Genomic DNA, 24,686 nt, shown 5'->3' on the forward strand with positions numbered 1-24,686 from the left:
ACTGTATATTAGGTTTTTGTATTTAAATAGTCACACATTAGCTCTTTGAAATTCTCTACATCATATCAGGTCTAATTATAATGATAGTGAATCCATCCAATTACAAAATTAACCATTATATCTAATACCATATTTGAATTATTTAACATGTGCTTTGTTTTCATCTTCATATTCTATACCAAAGGAAGCATAGTTAGTGCTCTCCTATAATCAAATAGCCACATCGTGTGCGGTAATCTGGTATATTAGTATAATATCAAAATCGGTTTCTTTAGTTCATTTACTTTTGAGAGATCTTTTCTCAGCAGAAATGCTTAAAGTAAACGTAAATTAAATAAACTCAGTGAATAAAATATAAATCTTTATAAAAGAAAAAATAATATAGTAAAATAAGTTATCAAACACAAAAATAAATCACAAAATTCAAACTCAGATTACCCACAACTAACACCCAGCTCACTGAAAATAAAGACCCTGGACCCATTTTCTAAGTAAGTACCCGTGAGCACATGCTTGACAACACTCTATGTTCTTTCTCTCCCTTTACATTCAGGGAGCAGAGGTAATGGTTTCCCCTAAGTTCTCAGATATATCCATGGTTCTGGTTAAGATGCAAAGAAAAATCTAGAATTCCTGTTTATGGAAGATGAGTTTTTTTTATTTTATTAGCATCCTTAATATATCATAATCGATGAAATTCCAGATGCCTAGTGAAGATGTGTTATATAAATAAATGATGAAGAAAATTCAATTTAAAATTATATTATGTTTATAAGAAGAATTTTTCCACTCAATTTCATAATCCATTTTATATAATACAGTCTCTGTCATTCTTCTTGACAGATTCCAGTCAGGATGTATCTTAATACACCACGCTTATTCACGTGTATTTTGTTTCTATTTCAATCCACCTCCCCATGACAATCCCCTCAATATGTATATTAAATATACAGGAAATGTCTATCCTGATATTTCCATTTATTAGAATGATACTCTCAAGAAGATACAAGCTTCCTGTTTCTGGATGCCCCCAGAGATGACATAGTACCATAACTCTCTGTACCCAAATTCGGTGGGGGAGAAAGCTGGACTCCCAGAATCATGGACAATTCTGATAATTTAGGGGAAACCATTACCTCTGCTCACATTTCTGTGCTTGGAGGAAGCTGCTTACAGCCCAATGTATAGAGGAACATAGGAAGAGTAAGGGAGGGGATCATTCCAGTATCTACCTGTGTCCAGAGATGAAAGCCAGTGACCAGAAAAGTAACACAACTGAGAACACAGGCAAGACCAACCCTTTGAAGAGGACAGGGCAGCTGATGAGGATAGGGATGGGAGCTTATGAATGGAGGCCATACAGAAACAGCCTTTATATTTTTCTGTGCCTTTAACAGCTCAATGGCAAGGCCACTTCCTAACCTCCAAGTGGCTGAACTATCCCACACTGATATTCCCATGTTCTTATTTGCTAAAATCTATATCCCATCTTTCTTGCCCTGGACACCATTGGGCAGCTCTCCTGGGTCAGCTTATTCTCATGGTCTTCTATGTCAGCTGCTTCTCTGTCCTGAAAGTCTGTCCTGGAGAATCTCCATGCCTCCTTCCACTCTGTACCTTTGTCCAAGCATCCTGAAACTCCTGCTCTGTCTGTCCTGCCTAGACACTGGCTATCAATACCTCTATTTTCCAATCAGAACCAACTGAGGCAGGGTCCCTGATTCATAAGTTTAGGACAGTATGAGAAGCATGAGAATAAAGTCAACTACAATAACTATTTGTATGTGACTTTCTGGGAACAATATTTCCCAAACAAGAAAGAGATACCTGTTAAAGTACTAGAATCAAAGAAAATATCAAGTAGACACATAATAATAATAACAACAATAATAAAAACAGTAAATATTAATAATAATAGAAGTAATGTAATAAAAGTGATGATAAAATAATAATAAATATAATTATAATAATTATAATAATGAATAATAATAAAAATAAAGTCATCATCATCATAATTATCATCATCAAAGCCTAATGAACAGAGAAATAAAAATACAAAAAATGTGAAGGAAAAAGACTAAGTCACACGTAAAGCTGATCACATGAACTAACACCTGAATCTTCATTGGATATTCTAAAATATAAATGGGCTTGGATCACGTTTCAAAACATTTTAAAAGAATACAGATACTACCCTAGAATTTATTACTGAGGAAATGTATCAATCACATCAACAGAAGAGGAGAAACTTTACATAGCATAATCACCAGGAAGCCATGTCTCTTCAGTGATCTTAATCTAAAAATGGGAAACCGCATTCTGAAAATAAGGGATATTCTCAAGAGGACAGAGTTGGTAAATAACCCTGTAGTAATTCTTCGGAAGAGGGAAAAGTATGTGGCAACAACAAAATAAAAAAGGCCGATGAATACTCCTCCGTAATAACACTAAGCATAGGGATTTAGCTCAGTGGTAAAGCGCTTGTCTAGCAAGTGCAAGGCCCTGGGTTCGGTCCCCAGCTCCAAAAAAAAAAAAAAATAACGCTAAGGATTAACTGTCCGACACGAATAATATACAGGCTATCAGTTTGTATAAGAAAACATGTTTATTTCTACCGCATCTAAATAGTACATTTGTTTTAGATACAATTGCATACTCCTGTTTAGAATGCAATTCCCCACATTTCTTTTTTTCTTTTTTTTTTGTAAGTATATTTATTGTTCATTAATTTTTTATAAAGATCTAGAAGATTTACTGTTTAATTGTAAGTATAGAATTTTCATGTAAATGTATTTTTTTCTTTTTTTGGGGGGACATGTTCCCGTCCCCATCATCCGCCCATTACCGCCCTCCCCCCAACAATCACGTTCACTGGGGTTCAGTCTTAATAGGAACGAGGGCTTCCCCTTCCAATGGTGCTCTTTCTAGGCTATTCATTGCTAACTATGAGGTATGAGTCCAGGGTAGTCCATTTATAGTCTGTAGGTAGTGGCTTAGTCCCTGGAAGTTCTGGTTGCTTGGCATTGTTGTTCATAAGGGGTCTCGAGCCCCTTCAAGCTCTTCCAGTTCTTTCTCTGATTCCTTGAATGAGGGTCCTGTTCTCAGTTCAATGTTTTGCTGCTGGCATTCGCCTCTGTATTTGCTGTATTCTGGCTGTGTCTCTCAGGAGCGATCTACATCTGCTTCCTGTCAGTCTGAATTTCTCTGCTTCATTCATCTTGTCTAACTGGGTCACTGTATATGTATGAGACGCATGTGGGGCAGGCTCTGAATGGGTGTTCCTTCAGTCTCTCTTTTAATCTTTGCCTCCCAATTCCCTGCCAAGGGTATTCTTGTTCCCCTTTTAAAGAAGGAGTGAAGCATTCACATTTTGATCATCCATCTTGAGTTTCATTTGTTTTAGGCATCTAGGGTAATTCAAGCATTTGGACTAATAGCCACTTATCAATGAGAGCAAAACATGTGTGTTTTTCTGTGGTTGTGTTACCTCACTCAGGATGATATTTTCCAGTTCCCTCCATTTCCCTATGAAATACATAAAGTCATTGTTTTTGATAGCTGCGTAGTATTCATTGCATAGATTTACCACCTATCATAAGGCAATATTTTATATGCTAGAAAGTATACTTTTGGGAGAACATTATTTTGTATATTTAATTCATCCGTTTTCATTAATTTTATCTGAAAGAATATTATTTGCTAATATGTTTAAAATATAGGTAACTCTGTGTGTGTGTGTGTGTGTGTGTGTGTGTGTGTGTGTGTGTGTGTGTGTGTTTGATAATTCAACTCTAATATGACCAGGAAAATGCTTTAGTGATAATGATAATTTATGGGCACTGAGAATTTTTGTATATGCTTTATATATAAACTATATATATATATATAATATATACTTTATGTATATGAAAATGTATTATGTATATTTTTTCAAAGCACTGTTTAGATATGTATACTAAATTAAGCCTTCTATTTGCAGTTTTAGCTTTTTCTAACACTAATTTTATCTTATTAGTGTCTAGAAAGAAATACATGGAAGCATGAATCATCTCAACTTCAAATGTAGGTACACTCAATGTTATGTCTTCCTTTTAAACATGATTGTTCATCTTTGTTCCATAATATATATAAATATATATATATATATATATATATATATATATATATATATATTTAAATTGCTCTATTTGTATTAGAAATGTGTGCTACACTGTATATATGTATTCATTGAAGACTTCCTTCTGTGAACAAATTTTAAGAATAAATGACTTCTGTACATTATTATAAAATCTAAGATCATTGAGATTTTCCGAAATCAAATACCATAATGCATAAATATAAGAATCATTTCCTGTCTGTGGCTTTTAACAAAAAAATTTAATAAAAAAACTCCTATAAACAAATTTTGATATTATCCATGAAAGTTTCTTCAAGGAGTTGTCCAACTTTTAAAAAAGGGAAGTCACCAATTATGTCAATACATTTTTCATTCTATATTCCCTTAAATTGTAAAATACATTTTTTTTTATATAAGTCATAACAACAAGGGAAATATTATATAGACAGCAAAAGAGACCTAAGGAAAATAGTACCAAACTCTAATATTTGGATCAATATCAGAAATGGCAAATGATAATTACTGTATTATTAATTTAATGAGACAAGATATCACTTTTATTTAATAATTTTCCCTGAATATTTTATGTATTTATATTTCAAATGTTATTTCCTTTCCTTTTTTCCCATAACATCCCAGCCCGTCTCCTGTGAGGATGTTCCAATTCCCACCAATCAACTTCAACCTCAATTCTCTGGCATTACCCTACATCGGGGATACAAGCCTTCACAGGATTAAGGGGTTTTCCTTTCAATGATGTTTGAACAAGCAATCCTCTGCCACGTATGTGGCTGGAGTCATGGGTCCCTCAATCTGTACTCACTAGTGGGTGTTTTAATCCCTCGAATTTCTGGTGGGTCTGGTTGGTTGATATTGTTGTTCTTCCTGGGGTTTTGCAAACCCCTTCAGCTCATTAAGTACACTCTCTAATAACTTCATTGAATCCCCCTTGTTCAATCCATTGTTTAGTTTCATTCATCCTCACGAGTGTCAGTAGGGTTCTGTCAGAGTCTCTCAGGAGACATCCATATCTGACTCCTGTCAACAAGGACTTGGTGGCATCAGCAATAGTGACTGATTTGTGTGACTGCATATGGGACAGATCCCCACATGGGGCAGTCTCTGGTTGACCCTTTCTTCAGTCCCTGCTTATCTCTTTATCCTTGAATTTCCTCCCATGAATATTTTTTATCCCTTCTAAGAAGGAATGCCACATCTGCATGTTGGTCTTCTTCCTGCTGGCTTCACATAGCCTGTGAATTCTTTCTTATGTTTTCCATACTTTTGGGCTGATACAAACTTCCAATAAATATATACAATTTGTGGTCTTTTGTGACTGGGTTACCTTACACAAAATGATAATTTCTACTCTATCCTAAGAATTTAATGAAAACATTGTTTTTGATAGGTTAGAAGAACACAGGTATGTAAATGTACTATTCTTCATTTATCCATTACTATGTTGAGGGACATCTGGTTTATTTTCAGCTTCTGGCTATTATAAAAAAGAAAGGTTGCTCTCAACCTGTAGCATCATGTGTCATTCTTATATGTTGGAGCATCTTTTGCGTATATATCAAAGAAATGGGATTGTGTTATCCTCAGGTAGTACTATATCCAACTTTGTGAGAAAATTCCAGACTGATTTCCAGATGGTTATACCAGCTTGCAATCTTGACCAACAATGGAGGAGAGTTCCTCTTTCTCCACCTAATTGCCAGAATCTGTTGTGAATTTCTTATCTTAGCCATTCTGAGTGGTCTGCTGTGTAACCTCAGAATTTGATGATTTGCATTTACCTGATGGCTAAGGATGTTGATATTCCTCAGTAGAGAATTCTTTGTTTAGTGCTATTCACCATTTTTGAAAGGACTATTTGATATTCTGGAGTCTAACTCCTTGTGTCTTTGTATAGATTGATTTTAGCCCTCTATCAGACAGAAGATTGGTAAAGATCTTTTCTTACCCTATTGATTTTACCTTTATCCAAATTCCAGTGCCCTATGCCTTACAAAAGTTTTATGAAGTCCCATTTGTCAATTCTTGATCTTGGAGAAAAGCCATTGGTGTTCTGTTCAGTAACTTTCACCACTTTTTCTTCTATTAGTTTAAGATTATATGTTTCTTGTGGAGATACTTGATCCACTTCGAATTGAGCTTTGTATAGGGTGATAAGAATTGATTGATTTCCATTCTTCTACATGTTAACCTCCAGTCGAATGAGAACCGTTTGTCGAATATGTTATTTTTCCATTGGATGGTTTCAGTTCATTGTCAATAATCAAGTGCCCATAGGTGTGTGGCTTCATTACTTGTACTTCAATTATATTCCTTTTATCGACCTTACTGTCTGTGTACCATTCCCATTCAATTTTTATTATTATTGTTCTGTAATACAGCTTGAAGTCATCGATAGTGATTGCCCCAGATTTTCTTATATTGTTGATGAACGTTTTCTCTATCATGGGGTTCTTGTTATTCCAACTGAATTTTCAAATTGCTCTTTCTAAGTATATTAAGAATTGAGTTGGAATTTTGATGGCGATTGCCTTGAATCTGTTGATTGCTTTTGGCAAAATGGCCATTTTTACAATATTAACCCAGCACATGCATGAGCATGGGAAATTATTCCATCTTCTGAGATCTTCTTCAATATTTTTCTCAAGAGACTTGAAGTTCCTGTCATACAGAACTTGCACTTGCTTGTTTAGAGTCAACCTTAGGTATTTTTTATTTTTTGTGACTATTTTGAAGGCTGTCATTTCCTTAATTTCTCCTCAAACTGTTTATCCTTGAAGTAGAGTGCTACAGATTTGTTTGAGTTAAGTTTACATCCATCCACTTTGCTGAAGTTGTTTATCAACTGAAGGAGTTTTCTGGTGGAATTTTTGGAGTCACTAAAATATACAATCACATCATCTAAAATCGTGATATTTTTACTTCTTGTTTTCTAAATTATTCTGTTTTGCCTCGTGTTTTTGTCTAATTTTTGTGGATAAGACTTCCAGTGCTATATTGATGGAGTAAGTAGAGATTAGGCAATATTTTCTAGTTCATGATTTTTGTTGTATGGCTTCAAGTATCTCTCCAATAAGTTTGATGTTGGCAACTTTATTTTTTTTGTTTTTTGTTATATTGCTTTTACTATGTTTAAGTATGGTTGTTGAATTCCTAATATTTTCTAAGACTTCTAACATGAAGAAATACTGATTTTCTTTAAATTTTCTTCAGCACCTAAAAAGATGATCATTTGTCCCCCGCCACGGGAGTTTATTTACATAATTGATTCTTCTATATGCTGACATCCAGTTGAACCATAATTTCTTGAAAATTCTGTCTTTTTTCCATTTCATGATTTTAGCACCTTTGTCAAAGACAAAGTGACCATAGGTCTGTGTATTCATTTCTGGATCTTCAGGCTAGGATATCTGTGAAAATTTCAATTATCATGGATGGAGAAACCAAGTCATTCCATGACAAAGCCAAATGTACACAATATCTTTCCACAAATCCAACTCTACAAATGATAGTAGATGGAAACTTCCAACACAAGGAGGGAAACTACACCTTAGCAAAAAGTAGGGAATTAATCTTTCAACAAACCAAAAGATGAAAGCGACACATTTGTAATTACATTTCTAACAACAAAAATAACAGGAAGCAACAATCCATTTCATTTAATATCTCTTATCATCAGTGGACACAATTCCCCAAATAAAAAGACATAAACTAAGAGACTGAAAACATAAAGAGGATCCCAGATTTTGCCGCATACAGGATATACACCTTACTGACAAAGTCAGAGCATCTCAGGGTAAAAGGATGGAGAAAAATTCTAAGCAAATATTCCCAAGAATCAAGGTGGAGTAACCTTTCTCATATTGAACAACATTGACTTCCAACAAAAAGTTATCAAAAATGATAAGGAAGTGTTGGGAGCAACTATAAATGGCACTGACATCTAGTGTTCGTTTGTGGTATTACCACCATTAAGCTGTGTTTTTAGCTCTCTTCTGACAATTTACTAGGCCACAGTTGATAAGCATGTTAATAATATATCTCTCACTCCACCAATTCCCAGAGGACATGGTTACAGCCACTGTTTGTTTTGTATTTAAGTCGAGTGCCTTTGTTCTCCGGGGTCCCCCGCATCATCAATAAGGTGTTCCTGCTATAAAGGCTGTTAGAGAAGGAACCAATGGTGTTAAGTCTTCCTTACTGGTCGAGGTGTGCGCTTCAACTGGTGGCCCATACGGGGACCTGAGAAAATTATCTTTTCTCGTCTGGATCCAGAACTTTTTCGGCCTCAGGCGGTCGATGTCGGTAAGTTTTCCAAGAAGGGACAATTAGTTGCCGGAGTTGGGACATAAAACTCCCGAAATTGGGACGATAAAGCTCCGGGATAAGGGATTTTAAAATTTCCCTAATAGGACAATAAGGTTCTCTGGAGAAGCAGAGACAATGATAGCCTTGGTTTAGAGGCAAAGGGGTTTGTGGAGCACGGTAATGTTGTCTTTCCCATTAGATCCTTTGTGGGTTGGACTAGCACTCTTGCCTTATACTCTCTTTGTGTTGTGGTGTTGCTACTGTCTGAATTGCCACCGTCCAGGGCAGGAATGCATTTGTTGGGAAGAGTCCACTGATGAACCACAATATTGTGTGTAAATAAACATGCCAGCTGGCCAGCTCGCCTTGCTCGTAAACCGATGGTAAATAAGGTCGTAAAAGCATGGGAAACTCACACTCCACCCCGCTACTGTCAGCTTTTCAGGAGCTTCTTGGTCAGTGTAAGCTTAACATTGAAAAGAAAATCCTGTTACGTTTTCTTGATTAATGTAACCGTTGTGCTCTGTGCTTTATAGTGTCAGGGTCGCTCACTTTGAGAGCGTGGGACAAGTTAGGAAAATATCTGGATAAGGAAACTACAGAGGGCAAGCTTAAACCAGGGACAAAGCCGCTTTGGCATAAGGTCCCTGCCTTCTTAGAAGATAAATGATGTGAAGAAGCTGTTAGGACAGGTCAGAAAATCCTTACAGAGCAACAAGAGAGTATGTCAGAAGGAGAGAAAGTTTTGAAGGAAGGAAAGAAAATAAATGGAGGAAAAGAGGTAAAAGAGAAGGCAGAAAAGATCAAGGAGAGGATAGGCAAAGGTGGGAATAATAATCAGGACCTAGGAACAAAAAAAAATATATCCCTCAATAAAGACATTGACCTTGGAGATGTCTAGTGACTCAGATTTTAATGAAAATGACCTTGAGGAGGAAGCTGCTTGTTATGAGAAAGAGATTTATCATCCTGACTGTCCACACGCCTACGCTATGCAGAAACAAGCCAAGGAATTAGATAAGAAAGCCATTATGCCAATGGCACCTCCTGCACCACTGTTTAACTTTCAAGGTAAAACAATGGTGAAGTCTTCAGGAAGTACTTATTTTTGCCCAGAAGAATGGAAAGAGTTAGGATTGAGTTTTCCAGCTTTTCTGGATGCAAACTGGCAGTGACATCATGAACCTGTTGACTTTAAGACAATAAAGCAATTAGCACAGTCAGTCAAAACCTATGGAGTCAGTGCAGCCTTTGTTATTGCTCAAATTGAGGCTCATGGCAGATACTGTCTCACATCTGGAGACTGGGGGACTTAAGCAAGGGCTTGTCTCTCTCCGGGTCAATATTTGGACTGGAAATCTTTTCTTTATGAAAATGCTAATGCTCAGGCTGCCATCAGTTTGGCTTCAGGAGTCCACCCTCAGAGACATTGGGATGCTGACATGTTATTGTGAATAGGCCGATTTGCTCTGGACCACACTGGTTATCCAGATCAGGTCAATACCCAGATTAATGATATAGCAATTAAAGCCTGAAATGCATTGCCTAATAGAGGTGCAGTCTCCAGGAACCTTACCAAGGTTCTGTAAGGACCCACTGAGCCATTTTCAGACTTTGTACCCAGCATGGTGGAGTCCGCTACTAAGATCTTTGGAGACCCCAATACAGCTATGCCTCTTATTAAACAGCTAGTGTATGAAAAATGTACAAAAGAATGTAGGTCTGCTATAACACCATACAAACATAAAGGTTTGGAAGTTTGAATGAAGGTCTGCAGGGAGATAGGAGGGTCATTGACTAATGTTAGCCTATTTGCAGCAATGATGCCATTAAAAAAGAAGGTTCCTGCAGGTACTTGTTTCAGATGTGGCCGCAAAGGGCAGTACAGAAGTCAATGCCCTGAAAAAAATAGGGAACAGAGTAATAACAGACCTCCACAACCTAATTTGTGCCCTCGCTGTAAAAAAGGGAACCACTGGGCAAATGAATGTCGATCTGTAAAGGACTTGGATGGACGACCTCTAGTGGCAGGATATGGTGGTGCACGACCAAAAAACGGACGACAGGGCCAACATCCCCCGGGCCCTCAAATATATGGGGCTCTACAGGACGACAGGCAGGGACAGGACAAGCAGAGGCCTTGGCCTTCTATTCACCACCCGAAGGACCGAGGAGAGCCTCTAAGGGCTCAGCAGCACTGGAATCCACTCCACCACCAGACTCGTACTGACCCCTCAAATGGGAGTACAGTCTATAGATACAGATTTTAAAGGGCCTCTACTTAAAGATACAGTTGGACTGTTGTTGGGACGCGCTTCTTCTACCCTGAAAGATTTACAAATTGTACCTGGAGAAATTGACCCTGATTATTTAGGCACAGTAAAAGTCCTGGCAGCCTCTCCCGAGGGAATTTCTTCTATTTCCCCGGGAGACAGAATTGCCCAGCTGCTGCTTCTGCCCAGCTTTCATAGACATTTTCCTGCTGATAATAGAATCAGAGTAGACACGGGCTTGGGATCTACAGGCTCCCAATTTGCTTTTATCTCATCAGAACTGGGCGATCGTCCAATGTTTACCTTGACTGTGGAGGGACATTCTTTCCTTGGTTTGTTAGACACTGTAGCAGATCGTAGTCTTATCTCTGTTCACGACTGGCCATCCAGGTGGCCTACAGAAAAATCATCTCAGGCCCTACTCAGTCTAAGGTACGAAATGGCTCCTTTAATTAGCTCCAAGGAATTGACATGGGAGGATTCAGAAGGAAGGTCAGGAAAGTTTACTCCCTATATTATAGACATTCCTGTGACACTGTGGGGCAGAGATGTCTTAATAAATCTAGACTTGAGACTGACTAATGAGTACTCCCCAAAGGCCAAGGACATGATGATCAAAATGGGCTATATGCCCAGAAAAGTTCTAGGAAAAAATTTACAAGGACGAGTTGACCCAGTGCTACTGGATTCTAAAAGAGACAGGATAGGTTTGGGTTTTTCCTAGGGGACATTGAGGGAGGCATACCCATTACATGGAAAACGGAGGAACATGTGTGGATTCCTCAATGTCCTTTATCCTCTGAAAAATTAATTGCTGCTGCTGAATTAGTGTCTGAACACCTTGAATTGGGACATATGGAGCCATCCACATAACCCTGGAATACACCTATATTTGTCATTAAGAAAAAAATCAGAAAAGTGGCGATTATTACATGAGTTAAGAGCTATCAATTCTCAGATGCAAATAACGGGTCCCATACAGAGAGGATTACCATTGCTCTCTAGTATTCCTGATGATTGGCCTATTATTGTTATTGACATTAAAGATAGATTGGTTTTTTTCCATCCCTCTTGCCCCACAAGATAGCGAGCGTGCGGTGTGCATTTATTTTAACCTCTATGAACAATGAAGAACCTGATAAACGCTGTCAGTGGGTGGTCTTGCCTCAAGGTATGGCTCATAGCCCTACTATTTGTCAGCTGTATGTAGGCAAAGCCCTACAGGTTGTACGTGATCAATTCCCAAAATTGAGAATAATACATTTTATGGATGATATATTGCTTTCTGCTAAAGATTGTAGCACCCTAGAAATGGCCTGTGCAAAAGTGATAAAGATGCTTGAAAATAATCAATTGTTTATAGCATCAGAAAAGGTTCAAATGGGCAAAAAGGGAGAGTATTTAGGAACAAAGATTACTCCTCATAATGTTTCCCCTCAGAAAATTGAATTATGAAAAGATCATTTAAAACATTAAATGATTTTCAAAAGTTACTGGGAAGTATAAATTGGATTTGACCCTATATTAACATGCCTAATGCAGATTTACAACCACTGTATGAGATCCTGAAAGGGGATTCTCAGCTTACTTCACCCCATGCTTTAACCGAGGAAGCATGATTATCCTTAAGGAAAGTAGAGGAAGGACTGGAAAAAGGAATCCTAAAAAGGTATAAGGAAAAGGAGGAACTTTTTTTAGTGTATACTGAGAACTCTTCGTCAGCCTACAGGAGTGCTATGGCAACAGGGAACACTCCTGTGGATTTATCCTCACATTTCTCTTAATAAGACCCTTGAATACTATCCTTCTGCTGTTGCACAGTTTGCTATGTTAAGTGTTAAATCTTGTAATCAGCATTTTGGTATTTTGCCCAAGAAGATCCTGGCCAGTACTTATGCCGGGATTACTATGACTAATCAAATACAGACGGCTGAGACTATCAATCAGATAGTGGAAAGAACCACAGTGGCATTAGAGATACAAGAAGAATTTAATGCCCACTTGGCATCTGGCTTTCTATTAGCTAACCAAAGAATAGATTTGCTTCAGGAACAAATTGAGGCATTGTATCATATGACACAGCTGTCCTGTGTTTCCTCTCTTAGAGGCTTATGTGTTACTCCATTGCAAGCTAATCTCTCTCAGTATTCTCAACAGAGCAAAGAAATCTCGAATTATCTGAAAGGAAACTGGTCCATGAAAGCAGAGCAATTATCGAGACAGTTGCAGATGCAGATTGCAGTCCTTAACAACATTAGAATGGAACCCATCACGTTTGGAGATTTCACCTTGTGGATTACCAATGTTTTCTCATTTTCAAGAAATGGGCTGGCCTGTTTGCCTGGGGGGCCATTGTCCTCTTGGGATGTGGAATATGTCTATGCTTTTTTTTGTCATTTACAATGAGAGCATGCCAGGCACAAAGCGATTATTTACCAGGCTATGGCTGCCATTGAAAGTGGTGCTTCTCCCAATGTATATCTGGCCTCTCTGAAAGTTTGAGAGTTCGCCCTAGATCGTATTTTGTCACTGTCATGTGAAGTCATTGTATCCAGAGACGGGCAACTTCAGGCACGAACCAACCTAAGACAGGAACCTGGTGGCGATAGGGTAATTCCAGTCATGGGTAAGGCTGAGTTTTAGAGAGGAATGACCTAAGACAGGAGCAATGACATGTATTGACATGACAAAGGATCTAGACCAGTCATAGACAGAGGTGGTTACGCCCTGCCTGAACATTCGGGCTGGCCCAATGCACTTCTGCTCAGTTTCTCCCCTAATATTAAACACACGCGTATAGCCCAGAACGGTGTGTTGTACATCAGTCATTTCTAGCCATTGGGGTGCAGGCCTAACTGCAAAAGTGGTTCGCCATGGCCGAGCTGGGCACTGTGTGAGGCATGTCTGATCTCTCTCAGACCACTACCTCCACCTGATGGACTAATCTTTAAATAAAACAAAAAAAAAAAGAGTGAGATGTTGGGAGCAACTATAAAGGGCACTGACATCTAGTGGTCGTTTGTGGTATTACCACCATTGAGTTGTGTCTTTAGCTTTCTTCTGGCATTTTACTAGGCCACAGTTGATAAGCATGTTAATAAGATATCTCTCACTCCACCAATACCCAGAGGACAAGTTTACTGCCACTGTCTGTTTGGTACTTAAGGCGAGTACCTTTGTTCTCTGGGGTCCCCCATATCATCAATGAGGTGTTCCTGCAATGAAGGCTGTTAGAGAAGGATCCAACGGTGTCCCGTCTTCCTTGCTGGTCGAGGTGGGTGCTTCAGGGAAGGGAGCCATACTTGTCAAAGAAAAAATGATACTAATATGAACTTTCAATTCTGAACACCTATGTTTCAATTGCAAGAACACCTAAATTCATAAACGAAACATAACTAGAGCTCAAAGGAAATATTACACCACACACACTAAATTGTTGGAGACTTCAATTCTGTACTCTCATCAACTGACAATTTATGGAAACTGTAACTAAACAGATATAGTTAAAATAACAGATATTATTTTAATAACTAAAAAATCCAAATGGATTTAACAGGTATTTAGGTAACATTTCATCCTAAATCAGAAGAATATGTTTTCCTATGTACCTCATTGTAACTTCTCCCAATTTGACCATATACTCATTCACATAACAGGCCTCAATTGATACCAGAATATTGAAGTGATTCTATACATCCTATCAGATCACCATAGACTAGGGCTGCTCTTCTATATTTTATTATTTTTTGTATTTGTTTAAATTATCGATGATTTATTTATGTGGTATTTTTGAAACATCATCTTTCTTGATAGTTTGTCACTATGCAATAAAGACTGGGTTAAACCTAGTGGTAGTTCGTTCATTTTTCCCTCTACAGTACCAAGAGTGAGTTCTCCATTCCAATCTTGGTTTATATACTACATTTTGAATTTACTCTTTGTGCATACATTGCATTTAATGTTTTCCTCTTTGTTTGAATATATATTTGTACTATCTAACCCTTCAAATTTGTAATTTTATAATGAAATTTTTAATTTCATAATTTCTGACTATAACTTTTCATCTCATTTTGCTTATATTTTTTCTCCATTATGCATTTTTTCTTTGTGAATACTTTTCCCTCTTTATGTATGTTCGTGCCTTTATGGGATTTTGTTATTGTTTATCAAAGCAAAAATGCAATTTATTCACAGCAGCAGCCATATATGAAGGAGAATAAAAGAGTTAATTAGCTATTTCAATAGGATGGATTACTTATTAAAAATAAGAATCTCTGAAACAAAGAGCAGTGATGAATTTCACACTACCCTTCCCCAATGTTCCCAGCATGCAATAATGCCTGGTAGTGTGTTGTGCTCATGTGGTGGTGGGAAATAATTTATGGAAGAATAAAACCACATAACACAGAAAATTTAAAGAATCCCTCTCCCCCTACACACAGATACATAATGGGATTATAGGGTGGTTAATACAATTAATTGAAGCAGAAGTAAACAATTATGTTGCTACAAGAAAGTGATGGCAAGTAAGAATTTCAAACCATGGTCAACTTTATAATTGTGAAAATTTGTTCCCAAAATTGTGGGTTGTTCCCCAGGACAATAATAGCTGGACTGAACCCACCTTTTATCTATACAAAGCGGGGTACCATGGCCCTAATGGGAATGATGAAGACAAAAAACAAAAACAATAACAAAAGGGTATATTAATAGAAGCAAACCATTAACACTAACTACCACAAACAACTTTACGTTCTAACCAGAAAAGGCACCAAAACTAAGTCACATGTGAGCACCCTATGTGAAGACAAAAGTGAGTGAGCCATGGTCTTTCTGCCGTTCATATTTTTCAAGTACTTTACACAAACAGGAATCTCAGACTGCATTTCCATGATTTATTAAAAGTTTTTTACAGCCCTCATGTATTAAAATACCATTTGAAAGTATTGATAGCTGCTCTCTAGGTATTTCCAAGTTCACACACTTCTTGGGCTAAAGTTCCAAAATGTAACTAGGCCCAACCCTGAACTGTAAAGCTATCACAAGCCAATAATAAGAGATATTTTCAAGGCCCAAGCACTATAGTACTATACTATTGAGTACAGTGATCAAAATTAATTCAAATAGCTCAAGAAAGTAGGAAGATATATCTAAAAAAGGGTTAGAAAAGTGTAGAAGAATCAACTCCTGTCCCGTGTATGCCAGCATTTACGGGTCTTCAGTAAGTCCTAAGATGCAGTATTCAAATAGCAATGGGAAGAAAGAACTCAGGACAAGACAGGGAGATAAACTAGCATAGTGGGTTTATGTAAGAGAAATACTTAGAAATGAAAATATCTTGTAAAATCAAAATGAGTTTTTATCATTATTTTCTCAATCCAATCAAAACAGACATCCATGAATAATTCTCCTCTAAGGTTTCCATAAAACAGGTTAAAGAAAAAGTAACAGAAACATTTAAAAGTTTCAAAATGAAACAAACAAAAAAAAACTTGTGTATGTTTCAGAGCAGGATCACAGGGAAATGAGATGAATCTGGTCAAGATGAAACCTAGAGTGGCAAGCAGTATCTAGAATTAAGAACTGCATGAGAAAGTTAGTGGAGTAGTGTCAGGAACATGGCCAGGCCTGACAGATAAGGCTGGGCCCTTTACAGGGGCACAGAATGAGGTAAGGACATATTTCAAATAAAGCAGCACCTTTCCTTTCTTTTCACCTCAAGTATCCCATCCCCCCAAAAAAAACCCATTGTGATAATAATACAGAAGAGTTATGGTATGTCACTCACTTCTCATTTTCTTTTAACCCTCTCTCCGAAGTCAGGAAATACGAACATTTCAAATTTCCAAGAAGAAAAAATTATCGCCAGGTATATGGATGTCCGGATATCCAAGTGACAAACTGAACTATGTGAGGGCTGAGAAGGTGGAGACTGTCTCATTCCACAGAGCAGAAATGTGACTGCCCAAATTAAGAAGGGATAAGGCAACAATAAGAGGTAAACTAGTTCTCATAACATTAAACTTATTTGCATTATTCTTAACTATATTTAATTAAAATAACTCTCCAGCCAATTCTTCATTTTGAATGATGCTGATCTATCCTGCATTGTGTCTGTACCATCTTCTCTTTCTAGTATTGGCTTTCATCATGGGGATAATAAATGTTTGTAGCTGCATAGGTGATGTTTTTATTTCTATATTTCACTCCCTTTATGTACTATATGTGTAGTAACATTTAATGAGTTTCATTTGGAGAAGGTATGAATGAGTGATCTAATATATATGGTTTAAACCTCTATTGGGATTATTTAAAATATATCAGGTATCCATTCTCTGTAAATAATTGCTTCTCTCATATGATAAAGAAACAAATTTTTATTCTAGTAAAAATAATTCTCTATAAGTTTAATATCTAAAGATACAGAAGAACATTAAGATAATGTGGAATATTAGATCAGTTGAACTGCTTGTTCATTTATTTAAGAATAACCAGAATCATTGAGATGTTTCTGGAACATAATATAGGAACAAAAAACAAAGCATTGAATAAATAGTGGCAGAAGTATAGGGTCATTTTGTTAAATGTAGCTTACCTTCGGATCCACTGTTTTCTTTTATTTTGTAAACATTCAATTTAAATACTCTTCTTCAGTATTTTTCATCCTGTCATTGACTCTATGTTCAAAGCACTATACCATAACTAGCATGATTATTAAATTTAAAACCCAGAATTATGCATGTGTCGATCACTTTCTGCATTTCCTTATTTGTGGTTTATACTGTTCCCAATGGCCATGTTGTGTTGAAGTCATGAAGAATTTCTGGCTCATTTGATGAAAATTTTCTCAAAGCATATATTATCCATAGTTTTAAAATGCTGTGCATATGTTTAATAGTACTGGATATTATAGTTAAAAATCATCTAGATAAGGAATTTTTGCATGAATATCATAACACGCTAAAATACTAAAGAGAAAATGTAGAACAGCTAGATATTTATTAAATATTTTTACTCTTCTAGAGTTTGTAACTTTACAAAATATGAGCAAATCACTTCTTTCTGTGAAATTCACATTCATGAGCCATTATATTCTAATCAAATGCTGTAAATGTCTGATATAGAGGATATATGATATGTGACTCCTGTGCAGGGCCTCTTGAGCTTCGAAAGGGGTCTCATTCCAAGGGTTAAGAACCACTGATCTGGACTTAGTGGGAGGCCCTTACCAACGTAGATGGGTTGCCCAGTGTTGCCTGGGAGAAGTCTCCATCTCTGGAAGGCAAAGGATCTTCCAAGATTAGGCTTTTTCCTGGGTCCCTCTGTAATAGTGGACACACTCTTGATGGTTACTGATGGATCAACTGACTCCAGGCAGTTTTCTTTTACATCCTCGAAGATGAGGATTCTAAACAGGGTTCTGCTAGACAAAAGCAGTGGCTGAAGCTATCACTAGTGATCTTTCCCCTTCCCTAATGGCTCCTTGTCCCCACAAGGCCAACAGTAGATGTCCGAGTGCCTCCCAAGCTGCACCTTTCCAATCTACACTCTTCCACTGTGCTGTTTCTTTCACGAAGAGCACACACGCTAACCCTGAAACTATCTAGTCTTCACTCAGCACTAACAACCTAGTCCTCTCTGCCAGCTTCGCTTTCCCATATGACCTGGCTGATCACAATTCTGAGACATGTTCACGCTTGTATGTCCAAACATAATGGCATCAATTGCCTAGTCTATAATGACACAGATTCTGTATGATTCTGATTCAGAAGCCTGTAAATCCAAGATGAATAGACCATCGGCAGAGGAAGGAGTTCTTGTGGGATGTTGTCACCACAGAAGGGATCCAATGGGCTAGGAAGACAAGAGAGGGAGACATACTCCCTTTCATAATTTAACCTTTTCCACAATAGCATCATTAATGGATCTTTATTTGTAGGTCACATCCCTCTTGACCTAATCAATTCTTCACACTGGGGATTAATCTTCAGAAAATTACTTTTGTGCGAACACATTCAAACCAGAGATGAGGGTGAATATTTGGATATCTACAGTGGGTGTGGGCATTATTCTTCCCACATCGTGTACCCGTAAGATCTCTAACTACCTCCTTCCCCATGGTACCCTCACTGAATGATGTGAATTCCGGGTGATTTGTGAGGTATGACACCAAAACTCATTGCCATATCCTGTCACCAGTATCAAGCTCAAAACAGCAAGAGCCACCTGTGGGAAAAAGAAAATATGAATAAACTTTACGATATCTCTAAACTATAATCCCCCAATTTAATCAAAACATTGTTTTAGACTCAGTTCTCTTATATCGATGAGCTTTTAATGTTCAAGTCAGTGGGCTTGTTGCAGGTTTATACTGTACATTAGCCATCTTCATCCTTACAATTTACCTCCATTTCTACCTGCATACACACACACACACACACACACACACACACACACACACACACACAGACACACACACACACACACAAACACCATGCTGCTCCAATTCCTCTTCCTAAATGCCCCCTTTCACTTAATATCCCTTATTAAAATCTAAATTTCGTAATGGTCTGTTTGAGTCTGGCGTGTTTCACTTCACATATTGTATTTTACAGTTTTATCCGGTTTTTCTGAGAACAAAACCCTTTCCTCTTACACATAGATGAAAATCAAATCAATGTACATCACATTTTTAAGCCATTTATCCAGTGATCAACAGCTAAGGTTATTCCAATGGCTTGTCTATTGCACACAGTATGGCAATCACATTGGATGTGCAGGGGTCCTGGTTAGTTTTTATTGTCAGTTTGACTCAACCTGGGAAGATGGAGACTCAGCTGAAGAATTGCCTCCATCACATTGGCCTTTGGCCACATCTGTATGGAATTTTTTTTGATGGTTAATGTGGAAGGGTCTAGCCCACTATGCATAGTGTCATCCCCTATGACACTATGAGGTTGTATGAGAAGGAAAGAAAGCTGAGTAGGTCATGGATAGCAATCCAGGACTCAGCATTTCTAAGTTGTCTCTTCTTCCTTTCCTGCCTCTAGAGTCCTGCCTGAGTTCCTGCCCCAACGTCGCTCAGTAACAGACGGGAACCTAGAAGATAGAGTAAGAAAACTCTATCCTCCTCGAGTTGATGGGTATGATGAGATTATTCTTCTTGTTGCTTACTTTTCCTTCCCTGTTTTAAAACTTGTCTCTGTTTATTGTTCTTAGAAAGATGATATCACATGTTTTTTCAAGGGCTCTCTGTCTCTCTCTGTGTCTCTCTCTGTCTCTGTCTCTATCTATCTCTCTGTATTTCTGTGTTTGAGTGTGCATATGTGTATGTTTGTGTGTGTGTTTGTGTGTGCATGGGTGTGTGTTTGTGTGTGTATGTATGTGTGTGTTTGTGTGTTGGTGTATGTATGAGTGTTTCTGTGTGCATGTGCGCGCGCATGTGTATGTGTGTGTGTGTGTGTTTGTGTGTGTGTGTGTGTGTTTGTGTGTTTGTGTGTTTGTGTGTGTGTGCTTTCCGGGCTTAAAAAATTCCCCAAGGCTGTAAATATCAGCAGGTGCCTAGAGAAGGAAGATGAAGGGGAGAAAAGGGGGGAAAATCATGTCATTTGAGTTAACCCCACATTGAGGTCAGCCACATAATGGACCAACAGTCACATAGTGGCAGAGGAGTCATGAGAGCAGAGCGAGAGTAAAACTCAAACTATGAAGAAAAATGTGCTTAAAACTAAGATAGAGGGGAGAAAAAGAAGACGGTGCACTTAGAAAAGTGGACAGATTTTAATAAGCTGCCATAAGTTGTTAAGCTCTAAGTACATTTAAAAAAAATTATAGTGTTAAAGAGGAAGGGAATTATTGGGAAGAGGGAAGGGAGGGTCAGAGTGTAGTGGGCACAGGGGAGGGTTCTGAAAAGAACTTTGTGACACAAACAACTAAAGTGCCCTGTAATTTATAGGTAAATCCAATACTTACCTGCATTCAGTATTCTGTCTACCCATATTTCAAAAATAAAATTACCTCATCAATTTCATTCTGTTTTACTGCATTTGATCTAATAAATTCCTTGTAACCAGAAAATCTGGTAAATTTTAAAGACATTTAAAATATGACTGGTCGATATCGGGTTTGTCATAAATTTATCCCGACCTTGGAAGCAGGTCCAGGAGCTAATATTTTCTCGCTCTTTGCAAAGAATCCATAATTCATGATTGCCATTGACTTCAATACAAGGTATTTAATCCTGTCAAATTCCAGTTTTGTTTGAATAAAAATGGCCGTCCTCTAAATGTGGGTTTTGATAAAGCTAATTTTGGTTTGCTATCCAGTCTCCTGGCTTGGAGAGAGAGAGGCTAGCAATATTTCTGATACGGAGAACGGCTTAAAGATAACCAAAGGAAAGATAGGAGCTGGGAAAATAACCACCAAGGATGTTGGTGACTCAGAAAACAACGACTTTTTCAGAAAATAAGTGCATGAAAAGAGCTACTTGGGCAGACTGTGAATCGAGTCATCAGAATATGAGGGTGGGGACTCTATTTTAGGTCTCCAAGAAGCTACATGAGAAGCCAAAACCTAGATGGTGGAAGTTTCTAAGCGTAACTAGGGAAGGAACAGGCCTGAGAGGGGTCTATGACGTAAGTAGAGCCTGGATGATGTCACAGAGCACTGGTCAGAGGTTGCGCTTCTCTTCCACTTGGGAGCGCGAGACTCCCTTGAAGGTGGGTTCAGTATCTACCCAGTGGGGTGTGAAAGCCAGTTCAGCTCCTGAACCCCACAATTGTTCAACAGCCTTTTGGAGCCTGACCTGTTTCAGAAGGCAGAATCTGGACGACCAGGACATTTTCTTTCAGTAAATACGTTCATGAAGATAACTGGGACCCTTGTAGCCCAGAAAGCTAAACGTTTTCATTCTTACAGCAGGTAACCGTATGTTCTAATGCAATCCACGTTTGAGAGCTTGGCGGATGGTCTAGGCTAGTCAGTCTCCGGAGTTTCTTTTCCTTTGCTAACAATATCTGATTCATAATACTACTAAAATGCCAAAGCTCCTCTCTGTGCCTGTGCATTATAGGAGATAATATTTCTTTTTTGTTGTTGTTGTTTTTGTTTTTGTTTTTTTTTTTTGTTTTTTTTTGTTTTTTTTTTTTTTGTTTTCGGAGCTAGGACTGAACTTGTGGTTGCTAGGCAAGTGCTCTATCACTGAGCTAAATCCCAACCCCAGGAGATATTATTTCTAAATGGCTGTTGTTTCCTAGATAAAAGACTCTTGTTGCACTCGAAGATGCAACAGCTTCGCGGAATAAACCTGGGGCTGAGTGTGGATGCACAATACAGAAAGCCAGAGGACTGGTCTTCTTTGTCTCTGGGCAGATACTTGTGGATGTTGCCACATAGCTCATAGTTAGAGGGTAGAAGAGGGGTGTGGCCACCCTTCTGGCTCCTTTGCTATCTTTTCTCTGTTCTGCTTGATTAAAGTGGGGACAGGGATACTTAAAACCACACTGACGTAGCCATTCAAGGAGAGGTTCCTCAGCAGAGGCAAAGTGCCTCGAGATGAAGAAATGTGTCTGAATATGTTATTCTTAGCTGTAGAGAACCATTTGTTCATTTCCCTTTAAACTTTTGATTTTGATTTTTGAGACAGGGTTTTTCTGTGGGTAGCTTTGGCTATCCTGGAACTAACTATGTAGACCAGACAGGACTTGATCTCACAGAGGTCTGCCTCCCTCTGCCTCTTGAGTGCTGGAATTAAAGGTGTGCTCCACCATTGCCCAGCCCTCCTACGAACTTCTGAGTACGACAGAATTAGATACAGATGCTCCAACCTGTTTACCATCGCCTTCCTCACCTACTCCAAAGTTCTCTTAGACAAGAGCCTTGGCCCAGTGCCCTCCCCACCCCACCCCCACTAATTTTGCATGCACTCATATGACAGAGGCAACAGCATTTTGTCTGGTTTAAGCAGGTGAGCTCTTCAAACCCAGGCCATGCGCAAGTATGAAGCCTGATTACAGAACGATAGCCACAAGACAGTTGAGCAATAGATCTGTGGCCTACCACACTAGGTCTACAGCCGTGAAGAAGAGGATGTATCTGAGGAGGATGAGCACACCATCCTTCCAGAAGAAGAGAAAGAGGAGGCTTTCTTCCCTGGCCCTGGGGAACATTGTGGGCTGCAGAATTTCCCACGGATTGAAGGAACGTGATGAGCCTGTCACCCAATGGAAGGCCATCATTCTAGATCAACTGCCAACAAATCCCTCTCTCTATCTGGTCAAGTATGATGGAATTGACTGTGTCTATGGACTTGACCTTCACAGCAATGAGAGGATTTTAAAGCTTAAGGTATTGCCTCACTAGTAGTGTTTCCTCAAGTGAAAGACACCCATATCACAAGTGCCACGGTTACCCAAGCTGTGGAGCATAAATTAGAGGGCAAACATGGCTCTAAGGACAACTGGAGAGGGGTGGTCCTAGCCCAGGTGCCGATCATGAAGGACTGGTTTTACATCACCTACGAGAAAGATCCAGTCCTATACATCTACCAGCTCCTGGATGATTACACAGAAGGTAACCTCCGTATCATTCCAGAGACTCCTTCAGCAGAGGTGAAGTCAGACGTTGACAGCGACATCTTAACAGGTCAATGTGTGCAGTTCACCAGAAGCGACGGGTCCAAAAAGATCGGCAAAGTCATTTACCAAGTTCCAGCCAAGCCTTCCATGTACTTCATCAAGTGTGATGGCGACGTCCACATCTATGTCTTTAATCTGATGGAAAAGATCTGTTAAGGTGAAATTCACAAAGTGTGGGGGACATAGATGGGGAATTTATAGGATTGGGGGGAAAATGTTTGCTGTTCTGTGTTTCAGGTGCCAAAGGGCCTTTGACAACCCCAGTATCTTTTCCAGTGGAATTTGTTTTTGCTCTAAAAATTAAAATGTGCGATGTGACGTGTTGTGTGTGAACACTTTGGTGGAGGAGACGGACTGTGGTGGATGGAACATGGAGAGGTAGCCGGAAAGGTCAAGGCTGTGAACAGTAAGTCTGATGTCACATAGACTAAAACAAACAGGACTGAGATGGTCTGGTCTTTAGGGAGAGAAAAGAACTGGAGATGACGCTTAGAGGAGTAGGGATGGCACGGGGGGAAAAAAGATGGATGTTTAGGAAGCAGTGAGAGGGGCCAGACATAGATAGACTCTCTGAGGTGAAGTTTGAGGGAGAAACAGACTGTTGGGGAAAGAGGGGCAGGTAACAGGGAGGTGGTCTTGGAACTCAAGGGGAAACCCAATGAACTGATCCAAGCAGTCTCAGAATCAGAGAAGGTCGGGGATTGTTTGACTAACGAAACCTAATGAAACCTGTTTCTCATCTGTAGATGTATTATTTTTAATTATGTGGGTGGGGGCAGGGCATGAATACAGGAGACCACAGAGACAAGAATAGTCAGGTCCCCTGGTGCTGGAATTAAAGTTGGGTTGGGAGCCATTGGACATGAGCTCAAAGAACAAATCCACGTCCTCTTTCAAAGCAGACGAGCTCTTGATCCATTGGTCATCTCTCCAGGCCCCTAAAGTCATCTTTTCAAATACATCCAACCTTCACATGCAGAGAAGAGACCAGGATGAGGGTAAGAAAGATTAAATTGATAGGGATGTGGAAGAAAGACTAAAGAACACATGACGGAGTAGAGGACACTGAGGGACGAAGGAATTCCAAATGGATTTCTCAAAAAGTGAAGCAGGAGACCAGGAAGAACAGAAAGGGTCTAGAATGAGTTGAACTTGGGCCGCATCCATATTGGTCTCTTTGGTTCCTTAAAGAACAGCCAAGACATCACTACAGAAGGTGGATGTGATGTGGAGGCTTCCCCGGAGGACATTTTGTCGAGGATAACTCAAGAGTAGTGAATGCCAAACTAAGTTTATATCTATCGATTCCTGAAAATATCATAAAGCCCATTATTT

The 24,686-nt window shown here is 38.7% G+C and overlaps 1 pseudogene; it reads left to right on the plus strand.

Moving 5' to 3' along the window:
- The first annotated feature begins 22,713 nt into the window (after window positions 1–22,713).
- On the plus strand, window positions 22,714–23,656 carry LOC148002436 (Y-linked testis-specific protein 1-like; annotated as a pseudogene).
- Window positions 23,657–24,686: the final 1,030 nt, after the last annotated feature.

The sequence above is a fragment of the Rattus norvegicus genome, chromosome 11 (genome assembly GCF_021556685.1).
Source record: "Rattus norvegicus strain SHRSP/BbbUtx chromosome 11, alternate assembly SHRSP_T2T, whole genome shotgun sequence".
NCBI lineage: Eukaryota > Metazoa > Chordata > Mammalia > Rodentia > Muridae > Rattus > Rattus norvegicus.